Source organism: Pleurodeles waltl, chromosome 11 (genome assembly GCF_031143425.1).
Source record: "Pleurodeles waltl isolate 20211129_DDA chromosome 11, aPleWal1.hap1.20221129, whole genome shotgun sequence".
NCBI classification, from domain to species: Eukaryota; Metazoa; Chordata; class Amphibia; order Caudata; family Salamandridae; genus Pleurodeles; species Pleurodeles waltl.
The window spans coordinates 703,315,877-703,334,675 of NC_090450.1; the positions used below are offsets into that span (position 1 = coordinate 703,315,877).

An 18,799-nucleotide genomic window follows, 5' to 3' on the forward strand; every position below is an offset into this window, starting at 1 on the left:
GTATAGGCAGTGGGTCACCATCAATGGGCAACAGGTGGAGGCTCTGCGTGACCCAGGAGCAAGCATGACTACTGTCAGGGGTCAGCTGGTGTCAGAAGAGCAGGTCCTCCCGAACACATTCCTTCAAGTCATAGTCGCTGACGATCACGAGAGCCACTTACCGGTAGATCTGGTTCACTTTGAGTGGGGGGGTCTCTGGTACTCTAAAAGGAGCTGTGAATCCTGCCATGCCTAAAGATTGTCTGTTAGGCAATGACCTTGAGCACACTACCTGGAAGGAGGTAGAACTAAAGTCTCACTTGGAAATGTTGAGATTGCCTGAGTGGGTCTGCATGACGAACAAGGTCCATGGTGCCCGGGAGGGGAGTCAAGAGTGTCTGGAGTCTGGAAGAATGGCCCAGACTGCTGCCAAGGAGAGAGTCAAGGGGTGTGGGAAACCAGTCCCAGAAGTTCCCGCGGTGGTTGACTGGGTCCCTGAGGAGGAGGCCTCTGAGCCAACTGGGCAGGACATTGTTGCCCTAGGTGACCTGCCTGAGCTTGCTGGCTGGCAGGTTGAGGGTGGGCCCACCAGGGAAGAATTCTGGAAGGCGCAGAAAGAGAGCCCCGCTCTTGAGGGTTTGAGGCAACAGGCCTCAGCTCAAGCAGCAGGTGAAGCCTCTGGTGACCACCTTGCTGTTATTTTTGACGCAAACCAGGTACTTTGTGCAAACAAAAGACAACTGTTGATTTGTAAGATTTAAGACTCTTTTTAATCTCGCAAACGTGATATCTCAATTTGTGCTTATTGAATCTTTTTCTTTTTGACTGTAATTTAACCAGATAAATATTTTTCTAAACCTGTGCAGTGTATTTTTGTGGTGTTTTCACTGTGTTACTGTATTATTTATTACACAAATACTTTACAAATTGACTTCTAAATTAAACCTGACTGCTCTGTGCCAAGTTACCACAGAGTGGGCACAGGATAATTTGGATTATGTGTGATTTACTGTTGGAAGGTGGGTCATTGGTTGTGTGGCCTGCACAAATAATGAGTCCACACACGACTGCCACCCGGAACCAAACACCCCATTGTAGCGCTTGACTCTCATAGGGTAGTGTTGCAGAGCAGTCTAAGGCTTACTCAAGGGAGGGAGTGTGCGCAAGTAATTCTCATTCAAGAGCACATAAGCATGACTCTCAATAAATGATTGTCCAGTCTGTGCCTTTCTTTTGATAAAGTAAAAGTACATTTATTACTCACACACACTACTCAATACTATGCAACAATCTACAAATATACACAATGTGATGGAAACACTCTGGGAGGACATTGTATAATCTCTGATGTCTCCTCTAATGGAGAATATAATCCAACAACCCACATGGCAAAACAATCCTCGGTGTCCCCCTGCAACATTTGAACATTTGACAGTAATGTGGAATGTGGAATGAACACACCTACGTCTGCAATTAAATACATCTATCTTGCCAAGAGTTGGCTGCCAGTCTCATTATTCAAATTAGCATCATCAGGGAACATAGAAGACCATATTCAAGCAATTTAACCATTAGGATTACTTTTGGATTATTTTCTAATTACTCTTTGTTGATCATCAAATAACAGTTGAATACATTGGGTAATACCAGCCTACACCTCTAGTAGGCACAGTCCGACAAGCCAAAACAAAAGTCCACTTAAGCTTTTGCTCTACCAACATGTAGAACCCTGGGGGGTTATCACTCTTTTGTCCCATTACTCACACACACACTACTCAATACTATGCAACAATCTACAAATATACACAATGTGATGGAATCACTCTGGGAGGACATTGTATAATCTCTGATGTCTCCTCCAAGGAAGGATATAATCCAACAACCCACATGGCAAAACAATCCTCGGTGTCCCCCTGCAACATTTGAACATTTGACAGTAATGTGGAATGAACACACCTGCATCTGCAATTAAATACATATATCTTGCCAAGAGTTGGCTGTCAGTCTCATTATTCAAATTAGCATCAACAGGGAACATAGAGGACCATATTCAAGCAACTTAACCATTAGGATTACTTTTGGATTATTTTCAAATTACTCTTTGTTGATCATCAAATAACAGTTGAATACATTGGGTAATACCAGCCTACAACTCTAGTAGGCACAGTCCCACAAGCCAAAACAAAAGTCCACTTAAGCTTGTGCTCTACCAACATATAGAACCCTGGGGGGTTATCACTCTTTTGTCCCACTCTACCTAGGGTGGGGACACAAACTGTGTTGGGGGGGAGGCTGCGCTAATCCTGCAGCTCCCCCGTCGATGGGTATGGGTTTGGTGGTGGCCCCATCTCCCTGGGACCACCACAAGCTGGTTTAGGGGACTAAACCCCTGCTCATGCCCCACAAAGCATGCTGGGGCAGCCGCATATGAAATGAGCGGCTCTCCTGCTGTGCCGGCGAGAGCCGTTGTGCCGCCAAAACTGATGCCCATTCCTGGGGGGTGCCCGGTCCCACCCGGACACCCCCACACGAGGTAAGTGCTCCCTCGAAGGAGAGCGGCGCAGGGAGCCCACCCCTGGCCGACCCCCCGCCGGCTCCCCGCACGGCCAGCACCTCTGTGTGCTGCCATGGGAGCCGGCCTTCTCTGTGGTGTCTGCCCACTCCCCCCCCCCAATCAAATCAAACAGACCAGGCTTCATGGGGCATCGGGATGGGGTCCGGGCCCCTTCCTCTTCCGGAGGGGAAGTGCGACAGCACTCCCCTTGCTCCTCTTCCTCCGGGGGCACAGTCTGGAGCAGCTGCAGAGCCCCACGTGCTTCTTTGCTGCTTCTCCAGAGGTCAAAGGTCACAATCCTTCTTCCCTGGATATCTTGGGCCCCCAAGGGCCGATTTTCATCATTCCGGCGTCGTTGTGCTCCTGGTGACAAGCCCTTGCCACCAGGAGCACTCTCCTTAGGCCTCCTGGCCTCGAAGGGTCCCAGATCATAGGGAACCAGTCCCACTTACTCCCTGTGCCAGCCTTTCCTCTGGGTGCCCTCTTTTCCTTCTGGGCAGCGTGCTCTCCTTGTGCTAGGCCAGTCCTTCCCCCAACTAGTCCTCCGGGGGGATAAGGGGCCAGCTTGCCTGGCCCTGGCATTCGCCATGCTGGCCTGGAGTCCTTCAGGGGCAGAGTCCCTGCCCCAGGGGTAGTCAAGGGGTTCTTCCTTCCAGTTGTCCATGACACCCGTCTGCAGTCCCAGTGGCCAGCAGTGAAGCACAGCCAAGAGAGAGAGCTCTCCCCTGTGCAGGACCTTTTAAGTGGGGGCGGAAGTGTCCAGCAGGTCTGCACCTCTGGCCTATCCAGATGTGCCACATCACTTCCTTGCCCCCATCCTGTCCTTCTTGCAAAGTCTTCTGTGATAGGTCAAAATGGCATCATCCAGGAGTTAGTTGCCACATGTGCTCTTAAAGTCTCAGCCCCTCCTCACTGACATTCCTCGCAGGGCCTCTCCAGCCTGCTCCTGGCACGGAATGACAGCTGGCTGATTGATGCAAGGCCCTGCTCAAGCAACTGGACAGAGCAGTAATTGGCCCTAATCCTGAGCTTAGTCAGAGAAAGATGACATCCATGGATGACCCATAAGTTGCACCACTATATTCTTGTAGTTTACTGTATCATTCTTTTCTTACAGGTTACAGTGTACTTTGGTGTGACTCTGGTCTCTGTGGACCCCAGGGAACTGGAGTTGCACCCTAGGCCATCCCTTCCCATTGACATTTAAGTGTCCATGCTGCGGTGCTCCAACATTTAATGGAGTATCCCCACAATGCAAATACCTTAAGCACACTGACATTGGCATTTAAATGAGTGTTGCTACAGTGAAAAGACAGTAAGCACACTGACTCTCCCTCACATGTGTACACTCCTCTCATGTGTACTCCAGGTCACCACCCACTCTGCATAGTTCCTCCAGCACCAGGCTTACCTAAGCGCAGTTCTTGGGCTGCGCACACCAGGAATCTTCGCCCCACAGGCCTCACATGGGTGCACATCCATGTGCACACATGATCACATGTAACCCGCCCAGGGCCTCCTGCCCTTGCTGCGTCACAGCAGCCTTTCCTTAGCACGGCGGCACCGGCAGTAAACATGCGCAGTCCATTTTACCATGTGTTTACTGTGCTTGAGTCCCCTCATAGGAGGCTCCCTCACAGTAAAAAAGTCAAAAACCAGGTGGTCAAAAAGCAAAAAATCAGGACAGACCTGATGGTCAGAACCATCCTCTAACACTTACCTGGACTAGGATTGTGGTCCCAACTTGGGCAATGGTGTATACCTCTGTCAACTAGAGACCCCTGTTCTAACACTAATTTATTTTATTTCATTTCTTTTATAGCTCCACCTATCCCAATGCAGGGCTTCAAAACACATATCATACAAAGACAATAAAGCATACAAGTATATAATCATCATACTCAAAATATTACTTAAAAACTTAATAATGAGGGTTACAAGATGTAGGAGTCACTTATCATACTTACTCAAGAGTGCTTGGTCTCAAGAAACTCTAAGTCGGGATTTAAAATCTAATGCAGTTGGGATTATCCATTTGAATAAGAAATTATTACTACACAAAGCTCCCTTTTTAGCAAGCATAGAATAACGAAAGATTGAGAAAAAAAAAACAGGTTTCTAATCCTATCTCTTGCCGCTTGCATGAAGCTCCTCGATGTGGGTTGATAGTTCACTGTGCTGCACTGGAAGTATCATAATTTATGAACCTCAAGTCATGAAAGATGCTCTGACAAAATACCTCTGCAACAAAAGCAGAAAGCAATGTCCTTCTGAGCTATGTAAAATACAAATCTGTGGTCCCATGTTAGGCATTGTGCTTTGCAGTAACTCTCTTTGTTACTTTATGATAAGTTAATACCGTGATTAGACAAAACAAAGATCTCCTCGGAAAGTGCAGTAACCAAACACATATAGATCTCTGCCGCAAGTGGCTTAACCCCATATGTGATTTTAAAATGAGGCATGTTACCAGTTAAGCAAACCAGAACAGATTTACTGGTACAATTTTCCTTGTTGCCAATTTCTTTGCAGCAGCGCTTTTAATAAACAAATGTGTAGGTTTACTGTCAGAATTCCATTTTCATAGCTTCGCCCCTCGTGAACCCCAGTTTACATTATCCGGGAGTAATTTTTGGCCATTTCCAGCAGGCATGAGACGATCACAGCGTTCACGCTGCCACTTAGGCTGCTCCTATAGCGCTTCCCCCGCTAAGGTTGCCTCCAAAGCTGAGGAGCGGTGGTTGAGGGGTATTTGAGACTCGGCACATTGTGGCCGTGTGTCCTCCTTTTTACCCGAGTTCGCGTTTCATGAGTCCACTTTTTATTCCTCCTTTCTGATGTTTTCTATCCCCCTTTTACCTTCCCGTAAACCAATCCCTTCCATCCCATTCAACCACGTCTTCCTTTACCTTTAACGTCCATCTCATCTCTTCTCTCTCCTTTCACTGATCACCTTTCCTTCCCTCTCTGACCCTTCCTCTCATCTCTCCCTCACTCCACTTCTATCTGCTGTCCCTCGTTTTTCCTTCCTTTCCACTCCCCTTCTCTGCTCTGGTCGCGTTTCCTATTTCTTCGCTCGCTTCTCTTCCTCCCCTTTCCCCTTTCCCCTATCCCTTACTTTTGCTCGCCTCTCTCCTTCTCTTCCGCGTCCACTCTCCTTTCAGTCCGCTTCTCCCCATTCCAGCCCCTCCTCTGTTTTCATTTCCTCATTTAATTTCTCCCTCTCGCTCCACTTCCCTCCTTTTCCCTCTTCTGCACCCTCATTCTGGTTCATAAATCCCGCTTTCCCTCGCCCTCATCTCTTCTAGCCTTCCTTTCCCTCGGTTCCTTATCCCATCTCCCTCCTTCCTTTCCCCGCCCCTCCTCAGTCTCCTTCTCCCCCTCTCTCCTTCCTTCTCTTCTCCTCTCCCTCTCCCCGCTGTCCTCTCCACTCCCTCTCCCGTCTTCTCGCCCGCCGCCGCGCCACAGTGATTATGAGCTGGAGGCTCTGAGCCCAGCAGCCCCTGCTCCTCTGCCTGCACCGGAGAGAGGGGCTGAGGAGAGCGGCTGAGGACAGGCGGAAACCAGGGCTGCTGCACATGCAGGGGAGCCACGGAAGCAACAGGTACACCCTCCCCCCTCACACTCTCTCCCCCGGGTGGTGCCTGCGACCCTATCCCAGCAGGAGAACACCCCCTCCCCCCACGCGGCAGCACCACACCTGGAATCACGAGACCTCCACACCCTCAAATCTCCAGTAGAGATTGACCACTCACCAAACCCCCCGACATGCGCCAGCACAGACCCCACAACAGGAGCCGGGCCCTCTCCTGCGGGAGACGGCAGCGGAATCTATCATCCCAGCAGGGGACCCGGCACCCAGCCCTGCAGCAGATCCCAGCAGCTGCCCGCACCCACCCCCGCAGGACCCCGAGAGGTACCCGCGCACTGCTCCCAGACATAGATGCCCAGCGCGTACCAACTCCCCACACCGCCATGTGACCCTCAACAAGTAGCCTCACTCCCATTCGTGGCGAGTCACATACCCCTCCCCCCCGCCCCCACACACACAACAATTAACTGCACCCCGCCTTAGCATGAAACCTGTACCAAAAGCCAGCACCACTGGTCCTCGTCCTACCAGAAGACCCCTCAACAGGTGCCAGTATCACACCCAAGAGGCAGCATCACCACCAGCTACCAGTACCCAACTGCAGCTAATGGAAGCATCCACTTAGAGGTACAGCCTCCCACCGAGCAGATTCATACCTCAAAGTGCCCCCTCAATAGGGAAAGAACACCCGAATGCCCTCCAGGGTGCTGTTCGTACTTACCCAGTGATAGCACGCCGACAAGTACACCCTAACAAGAACAGGTATAAATCTGACCACGGTACAGGAGCAGCCCAAGAGGAGTACCTCTCTACCTATACAGGAGCCCCCAGAGGAATAGCTCGGTATCCTTACAAGAGCCGCCCAGCTGGAGTACCTCAGTATTCCTACAGGAACCGCCAGAGGGAGTACCTCGTTACCACTACAGGAGGAACTCAGCAGGAGTACCTTGCTACCCCTCCAGGAGCAGCCCAGCAGGAGTACTTCAGTACCCCTACAGGAACAGCCGTGCAGTAGACCCTCGCTACTCCTACAGGAGCAGCCCGGAGGGAGTACCTTGATACCCCTACAGGAGCAGCCCAGCAGGAGCACCTTGATATCCCTGGAGGACCAACCCAGCAGGAGTACTTCGATATCCCTAGAGGAGCAGTCCAGCGGTATTATCTTGTTTCCAATACTGGATGAGCCCAGGAAGAGTACCTAACTACCCCTACAGGTGCAGCCAGCAGAGGTACCATTGTGGCCCTATAGGAGCAGCCCAGGGGGAGAATCTCAGTACCCCTACAGAAGCCACGCAGCCTACCTCACATGAGCCGCGCAGGAGAAATACCTCTCTCTCATTCCATTTAATACCTACGAGAGCCACCCAGCTAGAGTCCCTCGGCATGCCTACAGGAGGCATCCTGCGGGCGTACCACATTACCACTACACGGGCAGATCAGCAGGAGTACCTTGCTACCCCTACAGGTGCAGCCAGCAGAGGTACCATTGTGGCCCTATAGGAGCAGCCCAGGGGGAGAATCTCAGTACCCCTACAGAAGCCTAGCCACACATAGGCCACGCAGCCTACCCCACATGAGCCACGCAGGAGAACTACCTCTCGCTGTCTCTCATTCCATTTAATACCTACGAGAGCCACCCAGCTAGAGTCCCTCGGCATCCCTACAGGAGGCGCCCTGCGGGCGTACCACATTACCACTACACGAGCAGCTCAGCAGGAGTACCTTGCTACCCCTATAAGAGTAGCCCAGGAACAGCCCTTCAGTAGAACCTCGCCACTCCCACAGTAGCAGCCAAGCCGGGGTACCTTGGTACCTCAACAGGAGCAGCCAAGCCGGAGTACATCTCTCCTCCTAGAGGAGCAGTCCAGGAGTACCTAGCTACCCCATAGGAAAAGCCTATCGGAAGTAATTGGCTACAGCTACATTGGCAGCCCAGCGGAAGTAACTCACTACCCTTACAGGAGCAGTCCAGAAGCAGTACCTCGCTATTCATATAGGAGAAGCCCAGCGCGAGTACCTTGCTACCCCTACAGGAGCAGCCCAGCAGGAGAACCTTGATACCTTTACAGGAGCAGCCCCGACGGAATACATCAGTATCCATCCCTATAGGAGCCGTCCAGCTGGAGTACTTAGCGATCCCTACAGGAGCCACCCAGCGGAAGTACCCCATTTCCACTATAGGCGCAGCCCAGGAGGAGTACCTCATACCCCTACAGGCGCAGCACAGCGGTAGAACCTCGCGACTCCCACAGGAGCAGCCCAGTCGGAGTACCTTGGTACCCCTACAGGAGCAGCCCAGAAGGGGTTCATCGCTACAGCAGCAGCAACCCAGCAGGAGCACTAGGTACCTCTACAGGAGCAACCAGCGGGAGTCACTCGTTTCCGCTACAAGAGCAGCCCAGGGTGAGAACTATCGCTTGCACCAGCAGTGGCCTTCCCCTTACTCAGGTAGGAGCACCGCAGCATGGACACCGCCTGTATCCCAAATCTGACCCTTCATCAACGCCCCAACTCGGGCTTCCTCAGCCCAGTGGGACTCCCCTGGCTTTTACAACATCATCGTTTGCTCCGCACTAGTAGGACCCCCTCCCTGCGCCAATACGAGCATCCCTTTCAAGTGAGCCCCCTTACTGCAGTGGGGGGGGGGGGGGGGTGCAGCACCTTTACTTTAACAACAGCCCCCAAAATGCGGCGCACCGACCCCTCGCTCACCCTCACTCTGCGCTGCCATTTTACCCATAATGTGCTCGGAATCACCTTCTGTACCCCAACAGGAGCTCGTCTCCATGTAAGAGAACATAACTATTCCGGTACGAGCCCCCCCTACGCATAAGCTTTACCCCTATTACAAACAAGACCACCCCCCCCCTCCCCCCCCCCCGCCCCCCCGTCCACCAAGGCAGGTGCAGCCATCTCATTCCTGTAGGGGCATCCTCTGTAAATACAGATCTCCCTATAACTGTGGATGGGGTGACACATCCCTGTCTATGGAGGACTCGGAGCACTGGTCTCACAAGCGCCTCACCTCTACTGACACAGGAGCCTACCGCGGCACTAGCCCTATTCACCCTATCTGACTCTCTGCTACCCATGAAGCAATACACCCCACCTTCGGCAAAAAAAGAGAGCGCGCACACCATGCTCCGACAGCGACATCTCCCTAGCCTGGCACGAGCCTCCAAAATCCTGACTCGGTTGCGCTCTCCCGTCATAGCAGCACTATCCCAGCGGGGAACACCACAACGTGCTTTGGTTTACTTTCGTATAGCGCCTCGCAATACTATGAGGTCACAGCAAAGCCTGGAGGTGAAGTAGAGGGTGGAGTTATAGGTGAGGGAGCTAGCCCAACGAGTGGGAAAAGAAGGGGACAAAATAGTGAAAGAACAGAGGGTGCCGGGGCTGGACTGGGAATCTAAAGCCGCCCTGGCAAACTTTGTCAGACCAGCCCCCATAAGGTGCATAGCAAGCTACCCTGACCACTACAGTGGGGCTTAGGGGGTTCTTCAGCCCATGAACATTTCAGAAAAAATTGTAAAAGCAATGCATTCTACAGCACATTTTTCTTGATATATTCAGTTGTATTCGTTTTTAAAGCTTAGTAAAATATGGCCTTACAGTGCACCAGGATACGGCAATATTTATTGGGGCTCCTCAGTGATTCCCTTACCATCACCCTCTAACAGTCCCTTTCATCTATCCATCGCCCCTCTCTCACATGTAGTTCATTTGTTTTATAGCGCCTCTCTTACCAGCACAGGGCTTTGGACCTCTTTACATCACATACACACAGATGCAATGAATCATAGGTGTGTAAATCAGTGTATAAAAATGTTACATAAGAGAAAGGGGACTACAAGGTGTAGGATTCACATGTCATCTATACTGATAGGCATTTTTTTAAGAGTGCTTGGTCGGGGGATTCATAAACTCAGGGTTCGGAGCGTAACGCAGTGGTTGGGGTTGACTTTACTAACAGTTTATTTCTACCCAAACAAACCTTTTTTCGCAAAATTAGGATAAACAAAGACTGGGAAAAGAAATATAATTTTTAACCTATGCCATGCTGTTTGCATGCAGCTCTTTGATGGCAGTTCATAGCTCACTGGGCTAGATTATTATTGTAATTTATGAACTTCACAGTAACAAAAGGATCTCCGGGACAAAAGCACTATCCCACTGATCACTGCACATAAAATACTGTCCTGTGATCTGCATAGAAAATGTTTTTTTGCAGCAGGCGTATTAACCCTCTGCACTAGATTAAGTAAGTCAAAACTGCCACTAGACAAAACTCCATGTCTTTCCAGCGGGGCATTAATCACCAGAGTGATCTTGGCACTTTTATTATTGTCAGAAAACACTTGGATATACAAAGAACTCTGCAGTGCTTTTAAAACTGCTGCACTGCTACAAAACTGGCCCCCAGTAACAGAAGCGGCCCTCAACCATTCCAAGCTCCCGGGAAACGCCCGATGCCCAGTACGGCCAGTCTGACCTTGTGGGGTGATTATTGTGAATTGAGTGGCATTCCGCTAACACCGAAAATAGGGTAGGCACCCACCCCCCTACTACCCCAACCGAAAGATCATCTCTATACCGACCTCCTCCAAAAGAGCAGACCCCTAACATCCAGGTGTGTAATGCAGGCCCCTGTAGTCCTTCAGCACAGGAGGGTCCCAAACCCTACCCCCCCCCCCAAATAAAAGGTGGCTCCCATTCAGCACAAAGCTAACAAATACTGAGATCTATAGGAGACTCAGGGGCCCCACATTACATGCAGGGGCATCATTTTACTTTACACCACTGCTACCACCACCACCCAAGCATGTACATTCCCTACCCCAGTTTACCCAACACTTCAAGACTCTCCTCCTACCCCGGGATGGGAGGGTCCATTCATTTGCCTAACTGAATGACCATTCCTTCAGCTTCCTAGCCCCTAGGAAGAGAACCACCCCACCCCCACTCTAAAGGAGCCCCTTACCCAGTGGAAGAACAGCACCCTTCCTACAGCACACTTCACCCATACCTCATCAGAGACACCACCCACCACAGCAGCAGAAATGTTTCAAGGCATGGGCAAAACGGGCAATGGTCCAAGGCCCCCGCCTTCCAAAGGGCCCTAGTGAAAATGAACTTTTTTGCTCTATCTTACTTTCATGTATTGTTTCTTTTGCAACCGTTAATGTATAAGTCAATATTGTTTGGCATCATGGGGTCTGAATATATAATGGGTAATAAAACTCAAAGTTATTCTGAACAGGGACCCCAACATATTTCTTGCCTGGGGCCCCCAAAATCCTTAAGGTGACACTGCACACCAGGTGCATCAGCCCAAGAGAACAAGTCTCCGTCCCAGGAAAAGGCACACCACAGGAGGCACACCTGCCCTGAGGAGTTCCATTGCACCCCCTATCCTTGGAGCAGGTGAATGGCCTGTCTGCTCCCAGGGGTGGCTCATCCATAAGGGCAGAGGAGCGTCACTTCTCTGACAGCAGCAGCAGCTGCAAACCTTTTCCCCCAAAACAATAATAAGCTGTGTGTATTATCATTTTTGGTAAAAGGGGTGGGGCCATAAGGGGTGGTGAGCAATGAGGGCGGGTGCTCAGCACCCCACCTCACTGTGCATGTATGTTTGGTCGGCCATCTCGGGCCGGCCAAACACACATGCGCAAAAGGGTCTCTCCAGCCCAGCAACACAGTTGCCGGGCTGGAGAGAGCCTGCACAGGCTCCCAGTTTGCCTGGGAGCACCCAGCCAGGGTAGAGTACAATGAGGGAGCATTGAGTATGGTAGGGTAGAACGCTATAGAGTAGACTCATTAAAATATTACAGTGCAAAGTGAGACTGGTGCATATGATGCAAGGGGCCACTAGAATTATGTGGCAGGGGAAGCACCAAAATATGTGGCAGTGCTAACTCAATTAGGCTGCAAGAAAACATAAATTAGGTAGCATAATGCAGCACTTTTTGATTCTATTACTTTATTATTTTATGATGTTTACATATGATGATTCTGCATAGGGAAATATTTCATATCACTAGTGCCAGTTTAACAAACAAATACAGAAATAAGCAACTGAAAGATGACCAGTTAATCTTTGCAAAGGGCCTTCCACCGAGCAGAAACAAATTTTGCCACATTTTTAGTTACTTTTGACCCTGAGCCAGAAACATTTTTTTTGTTAACATCTGCAAACTATGCAGCAGGTAATGGATAATATGGCAAATGTGACAAATCCATAATTATGCGAAAAAAGCAGCAGCTGCATAATTGCATAATTCCAGTAGCCCTGAATTTAAGTTTAGCAGGGCCACTTTATACCTCAGGAGGGCTCCCACATCCGGGAAACAGATGGATTGCTTTTGCTTTCAAATATATGACATGGACAATGCAGAGAGACGAGAGTCTATTTCTTATTACGGTAGGACCCCTAAGCCAAAGAGAGAGATGCTGTTTCTTATCAGAGGTATGGGTGGGCAAAATATTACATTCTGCCTGCGGATTGGTGGAATTTTGCCACTCTGTGTAATGCTTGTAACGTGGAGTTCTGGGAAAATTCCAAAACAGAACTTTTTCTGTCAAGCGGCACCAAAACGTTAAGTTGGTGAACGACGTTTGGCATCCCTTAGCGCGATTTTCATTTGCTAGGAGGAATTCCAGCAAGATTTTTCCAACGAGAGGCGGTTGTGACCATCCACGGGCAGCAGGCCGCTGCTCGAGTAGAAAATCTACTTGAGTGGCAGAAAAATCAACTTCAATAGTTCACCCTCTGGTGCGTCGCATTGTGCCGTTCACACTGATTTGTCCGTGTGGAATGCACTCCAGTGCCAAATCATAGCACAAGTGGCATGACATGCCTATTTCCACCCATTGGAGGAACTCCACAAAATCTCAGTTTTTATGTAACTTCACAGAATTCCGCAGAATCAATTTCCACGAGTTCCATCCACCCTTCATCACAGGAGAAGTCCGAACCCACTTCCTTTCATAGAGGTTACCCAAGAATGAGGTAGAGGAAATCTGCTTTCTGTCACACGAACACTGAAATCTGACACAGCAACTGACACAGCAAGACTGCTTCCTGACACTAGAGAACCCCAAATCTAAGAAAGGAGAGCAATGCTGCTCCCTATCACAGGGAACACAACCCATTTGAAAATAGATTTGACGCATTTCCAGTGCTTTAAATGGGGAAAAATAAGTGCATTCAAATTGAGCTGTAGGATTGTGAGCGGGGATAAGAGAGAACATTTATTGGGATCAATACTTTCTTGGTGTGCATGCTGATAGAGACATTTATGCAATCTGTGGAGTGTTGTTGTTGCTCTGACACATATATAACATGGCACACTTACTCTTCTCTCTTTGAAAAATGCAGATTGACTCTGCACATATCGGACATGAAAGGCACCACATGGAGATGGGGGCCTGGCGTACTCAACAGTACACGAGTACTGCATTCAAGTGAAGCCACAGGTAATGTCAGGCCCTACATCACCTTACAGTGTGTCTGGTCATAATAACCAAAAACACACCGCCATGTCAAGGGACAGATTAACACTGTCATTTACAATTCGACCCATGCACACTACTGCTCTCAAAAAACCCACCAATCATCCCAGCATGACTTGGAGTTCAGTCACAAAACAGGACCCCGTGTGAAGACATGCATGGAGACAAACTACGACCGGCAAACAGTAGCCAAGGGGTTAGGGAGCACAGAGAGAATGACTGTGGCAAGGCATGGCCCCTGAAATAATGTGGAGGAAGAAAGCAACTAAACACTTTCGGGGTTTCTCAACATTTGCAGTGTGCCTGACACCCAGGCGCAACTATAATTGTTACAAAATCGAGCACTTATCAGAAATTAGACAGGTGTTCGAGCAAGGGAGATATCCTGTTACAGACTGGACATTGAGTTGACTAATAGCATGCAATGGGAGTTAGACAAAGGTATCAGGGTCGAACACCATGTGAGGTAAAACAGGCAGAATATAGGAACATGGTTGAAGAGGGAGTGTAGTTATGATGTTGAGAGATGCCCTGGTAAAAGTGGAGTGTGAACTAGTGAGCTCTCTGGTATGATGTGATGGTTTGAACATATGCAGGAGCTGATCGTGAGTGACAATGTGCCCATTAGTGCTAGAGACCCACGGCTAGCTAAGTAAGGAACAGAGCAAGCCTGGAGGAGAACAATGGTGTCATCATTATTGCATTTTCCCTTCTAGGTGTTCCCTTCTTGAATTATATATGTTGTTTATCTAGGCTTGAGGGTCAAATGTAAAAGAAAATGTTTTTATGTCATTATTCATTGCAACATAATAATTAAGGGCCTGATTACGAGTTCGGCGGAGGGGATTACTCTGTCACAAACAGGACAGATATCCCATCCGCTGTACTACAAGTTCATAGGATATAATGGAATGTGCAATATGGTGGACAGGATATCCGCCACGTTTGTGACAGAGTAATCCCCTCCGCCAAGACCGTAATCAGGCCCTAAGTCTGCTTGAATATATTCATGTTTTCTTCATGGATTGAATTCTCTTTTGCAGTGATAGTTTTTAAATAATGAACAAGGTTCCATAGAAGTCTATAACTTCAATTCTCATTTATTATTTTTAAATAATAGGCAAGGTTTCACAGAATGTTAGTGAAAGGGTTCCAGGGTCTTTCTGTTCACCTCCTGCTCTTCAGAAAGAACCTCAAGACATGGTTGTTCGAACAGTGACCCTCCCTGCCCCCCCTTGACCCCCCCTCCCAGCACCTTGAGACCCTCACGGGTGAGTAGCGCGCTCTATACATTTTTTTTATTGATTGATTGAGTGTTAAGATAAAATATGTATTATAAACTAAGAACAGAGTGTGATAGAGTAGAGAGGATCTTCGTACCAGCAACTTGAGACAGCAGGGTCGATACAGAGTCACAATCACCTTCCTTCATTGAATGCTACAGGGAGGCATATCGAGCCCTTGCTCGGAGGGCTTATTTGCCTACCAGCTGATACAGTTAAGAATAAGGGACACTCTTACTTTTCTAAACATTGGTTCTTTTGTCCAGAAGAGGTGTGCAGGTGTGAAGAATCTCTGAAACTTGAAGTTGGCCATTTTAGTACTAGGTTTAGCATAGTTAGCTAAAAGTGAGGTGAGGTGGAAAATATCAATGTTAATAAGTCTTATGACAGAACCACAATATTACAATATTTTTATTGTTCACCCCATTGCCACAATTTTTTTGTTTATATACTAGTTATGAGTCACATTGTGCGCACTAAGACAGGGTTTTGATTTTCAATAAATATAAAAAATATATTCCTGTATTCCTAGTGCTTTGAGTGTGCCTTTCCAAAGAGAAAGAGGTTTTAGGTTCCACTAATTATCCCTATGGTATCTCACAAGATCTTTACCTAAAGCACATCTTACTCAAGTAATGCATAGTGGGTTGCGGGGTGGTTCAGTTTATCTGGCTTTCTGTCTCAGGGTGGCCATTGACAAAGGTCTCGGTGCAGGGGGTCTAGAAAGCCTATTATTAGGCCGTGTTCTGGATAGAAATCCACAAAATGTATCTGAGAAAGCATAAAGGGACAGCTTAGGAAAAAGTGTGACAGTTGGAAAGGATGTCCAGATGGTACACCCATACCCTTGGTGAGACACAGTCAGCGGGATGAAGGATAGGCAGTCAAGGATCTGGGATGAGAGACAGGAAGATGTGGGATAGGTGCACAGTATTTAAGTGAGTGAAAACTCTAAGGTCATGGTAAGCTCCAGTGTATTTTCAGGACACTACCCTTCTAGGGTTCCCTAACATGACTTTCCCTCTATACATAAATGCACATGGAATATGTCCTATTGCCCTTTAAACCTGTTTCCTTGAGCTCCTGCCATTTATACTGTTAAAGTCCCCAGGTTCTGTGCTTTGGCCTCCCAACAGCAATCTGCAAAATTGGCTTTCACCAGTAGCACCTCATCTGAACAAGTTGACCTCCTTGCTTCTCTTGACATTTAGGCTCAGATTTAAGAGGGCCTAGCACCTCCTTTTGCGCCACAATAGCGTAATCTTTTACGCCCCACTCCTCGGCACCTCAGTTACTGATCTCCCTGAAGCAACCAGTTGTGTGCTCTGAGGTCTCACATTAATAACTTCATCATCTTGGACTTTAATAGAGGATCGAGAGGCAGGTATTTTATCAAGAATTCTTAGTTTCTTCCAAAGGCTTTGGCAAACTGTCCTAAAAAAGTGATCTTCTCCCTAGTAATCCCAGGTCATTCCGGCTTTATGCAAAAACCTACAACCAAACACAATACAAAACTCCTACATGATGCTCTGGCACTGACAGAGAGACTGGATGGGCTGGCGGCTGTCCTCCTCGCCAATATTGAGAACACTTTGGATTCAATGAGGTGGAACTATCCGTTTGCCCTACTGCAAAGACTTAGGGCCTGATTTAGAGTTTGGCGGAGGGGATACTCCATCACAAATGTGACGGATATCCCATCCGCCATACTACAATTCCATTATAGCTTATAGAACTTGTAATACAGCAGACAGGATATCTGTCTTGTTTGTGATGGAGTAATCGCTCCACCAAACTCTAATTCACGCCCTAAATTTTGGACCTAAATTTGTTAAGTATGTAAAGCTATTAAAAACTGGTTTATCTGCCTGGGTGAGACTGGGAGGGAAAACATCAGACAACTTTCTGATACAAAAGGACACCAGACATGGTTGTCCTTTATCGTCTTTGCTCTTCGTCATTATGATTGAGGCACTGGCAGAATAGTTCAGAGTAGATACTCATGCAGTTGGGTTCATATGGTCACAGAGGGGTGCTGGACAGAATAGCGCTATGCGCCGACAATGGTTTGGTCTCCTTAACTCACACAAAACACTAAAAGAGCATAGGATAAAAATATCTAATCAACCATGGATCACATAGAGGGAGAAATGAAGTTCTGGGAAGGACTTTTGCTATTGTTTATTGGGTAGCTCTGCAATATTTAAGGAGGTGACTTTGCCGTGGCACCTATAAAAGTTTCTTTCAAGATACCGTGTTCCTTTTTTGGCAGAGTTGATGATATTCTGCAAAGTTTTCTGAAAATCAGGGAATCCCAGATAGCCCTCAATCAATACTCATAGAGCGTGACTTACCAACCCTACGGTCTCAAAGCACCGTGATGGGCATGCTGATCATTCGAAGAGCCAGGTCTTAAGATCCTTCCTGAATTGCTTCAGTGATGTGGCCTGTCTTTAGAGGGAGTAGGTTCCATGTCCACGCTACGAGGTAGGAGAAGGATCTGCCTCCAGCTGTGCTTTTCTTGATTCTGGGGATAGCGGCGCCCCTCAAAAGATGTTTCAAATCTACCTACATTGGGGGGTCGCTGTGGTTGGTATAAAATCCCATTACAAAGCAGCCCGTTCATTAATTGTCGATGAATGATGGTATGACATACAAGGAGATTCTGCATTTGCATCCTAGAAGAGGGTGAGGCAGGGACTGTCACCCTTGCATTTCCCGTCTGGTGGGTCTCTGGGCCCTGCACTTCCTCTGGCTACTAATAAGGTTTCCGAACTTCAGAAAATTACAATAAGAGAAATAGGTTGGGGGCAAGAGCTCACCAGAAAACATCGCTGTGGGTCAGAACAAGATTGACACAGGTGGCAGCATTGGGGAGATTCAAACAGAAGGATAGCACTGGCATCTCCCACCTAGGGTTTGTGATGTCAGGCCCGGTACTCAAATACTTCCAAGAGAGGCAACAGGACTATGAGCCACATCATACCCAATTCTTTCATTATTTACAACTGAGACACTCCTCACCACATGCATTGCAGGGCTGCGGACCTGTCTGACCTTAATTCTTTGCAAGCAAAGCTACTGCTAGAAGATTAGATAATCACATAATTGCAATATTTTTAGGTCCCTACTAATTTATATTTCTGACTCCTTTGGGGCATTGAGGCAGGCATAGAAGCAGTACCTAGGTTTCTCTATGACAAATAATGGGTAGAGGCTCTTCCATTCAGTTACATTCTGCCATGATATCTAGATACCACCTGATAGAGTCGAAGATCCTACATAGGGCTTACTTTACCATCACAACTTATGGAAATGTGTGCAATTGTTTCCCCTACCTGTCTTAGAAGTAACTATCAAGTCACAAATTTAGTGCACACTATATGGCTAGATAGTGGAGTTTCTTCAATGCAGTTTCCGGACGAGAGTCCTCTCCATGTTAGGTTCAATACTGAATCCCAGAAGATTCTAAATTGATAATCCTATACATTAAAGTAGACTAAAGGCCTGGTTTAGATGTTGGCGGATGGTTACTCTGTCACCACTGTGACAGAGTAACCCATCTGTCAATATCTAAATCAGGCCCTTAGAGACTTAGGCCCTCATTCTGACCTTGGCGGTCGGCGGAGAGGCGGCGGTCGGACCGCGAACAGACCGGCGGTCAAAAAAATGGCATTCTGACCGCGGCGGTCACCGCCGCGATCGACAGCCACTTCCCCACTCCGACCGCCACGGCGGTCATGACCGACGGGCTGGAGTTTGCGCACTCCGGCCCGGCGGTCGACCCAAGACCGCCAACGGTATCATGACCCTGCTTACCGCCGCGGTTTCTGGCGGGCGGGAACTGCCATGCGAACCATGGCGGTAGGCACTATC

At 48.4% G+C, this 18,799-nt stretch overlaps 1 protein-coding gene across 1 annotated transcript in view; it reads left to right on the top strand.

The window, feature by feature from the left end:
• The first annotated feature begins 5,999 nt into the window (after window positions 1-5,999).
• The window catches only part of LOC138266666 (melanin-concentrating hormone receptor 1-like), a 196,863-nt gene continuing 184,063 nt past the window's right edge, over window positions 6,000-18,799 (top strand). The window contains exon 1 of the mRNA XM_069215471.1: window positions 6,000-6,137. The gene's annotated coding sequence lies outside the window, so the exon portion shown is untranslated. The remainder of the gene's footprint in view (window positions 6,138-18,799) is intronic.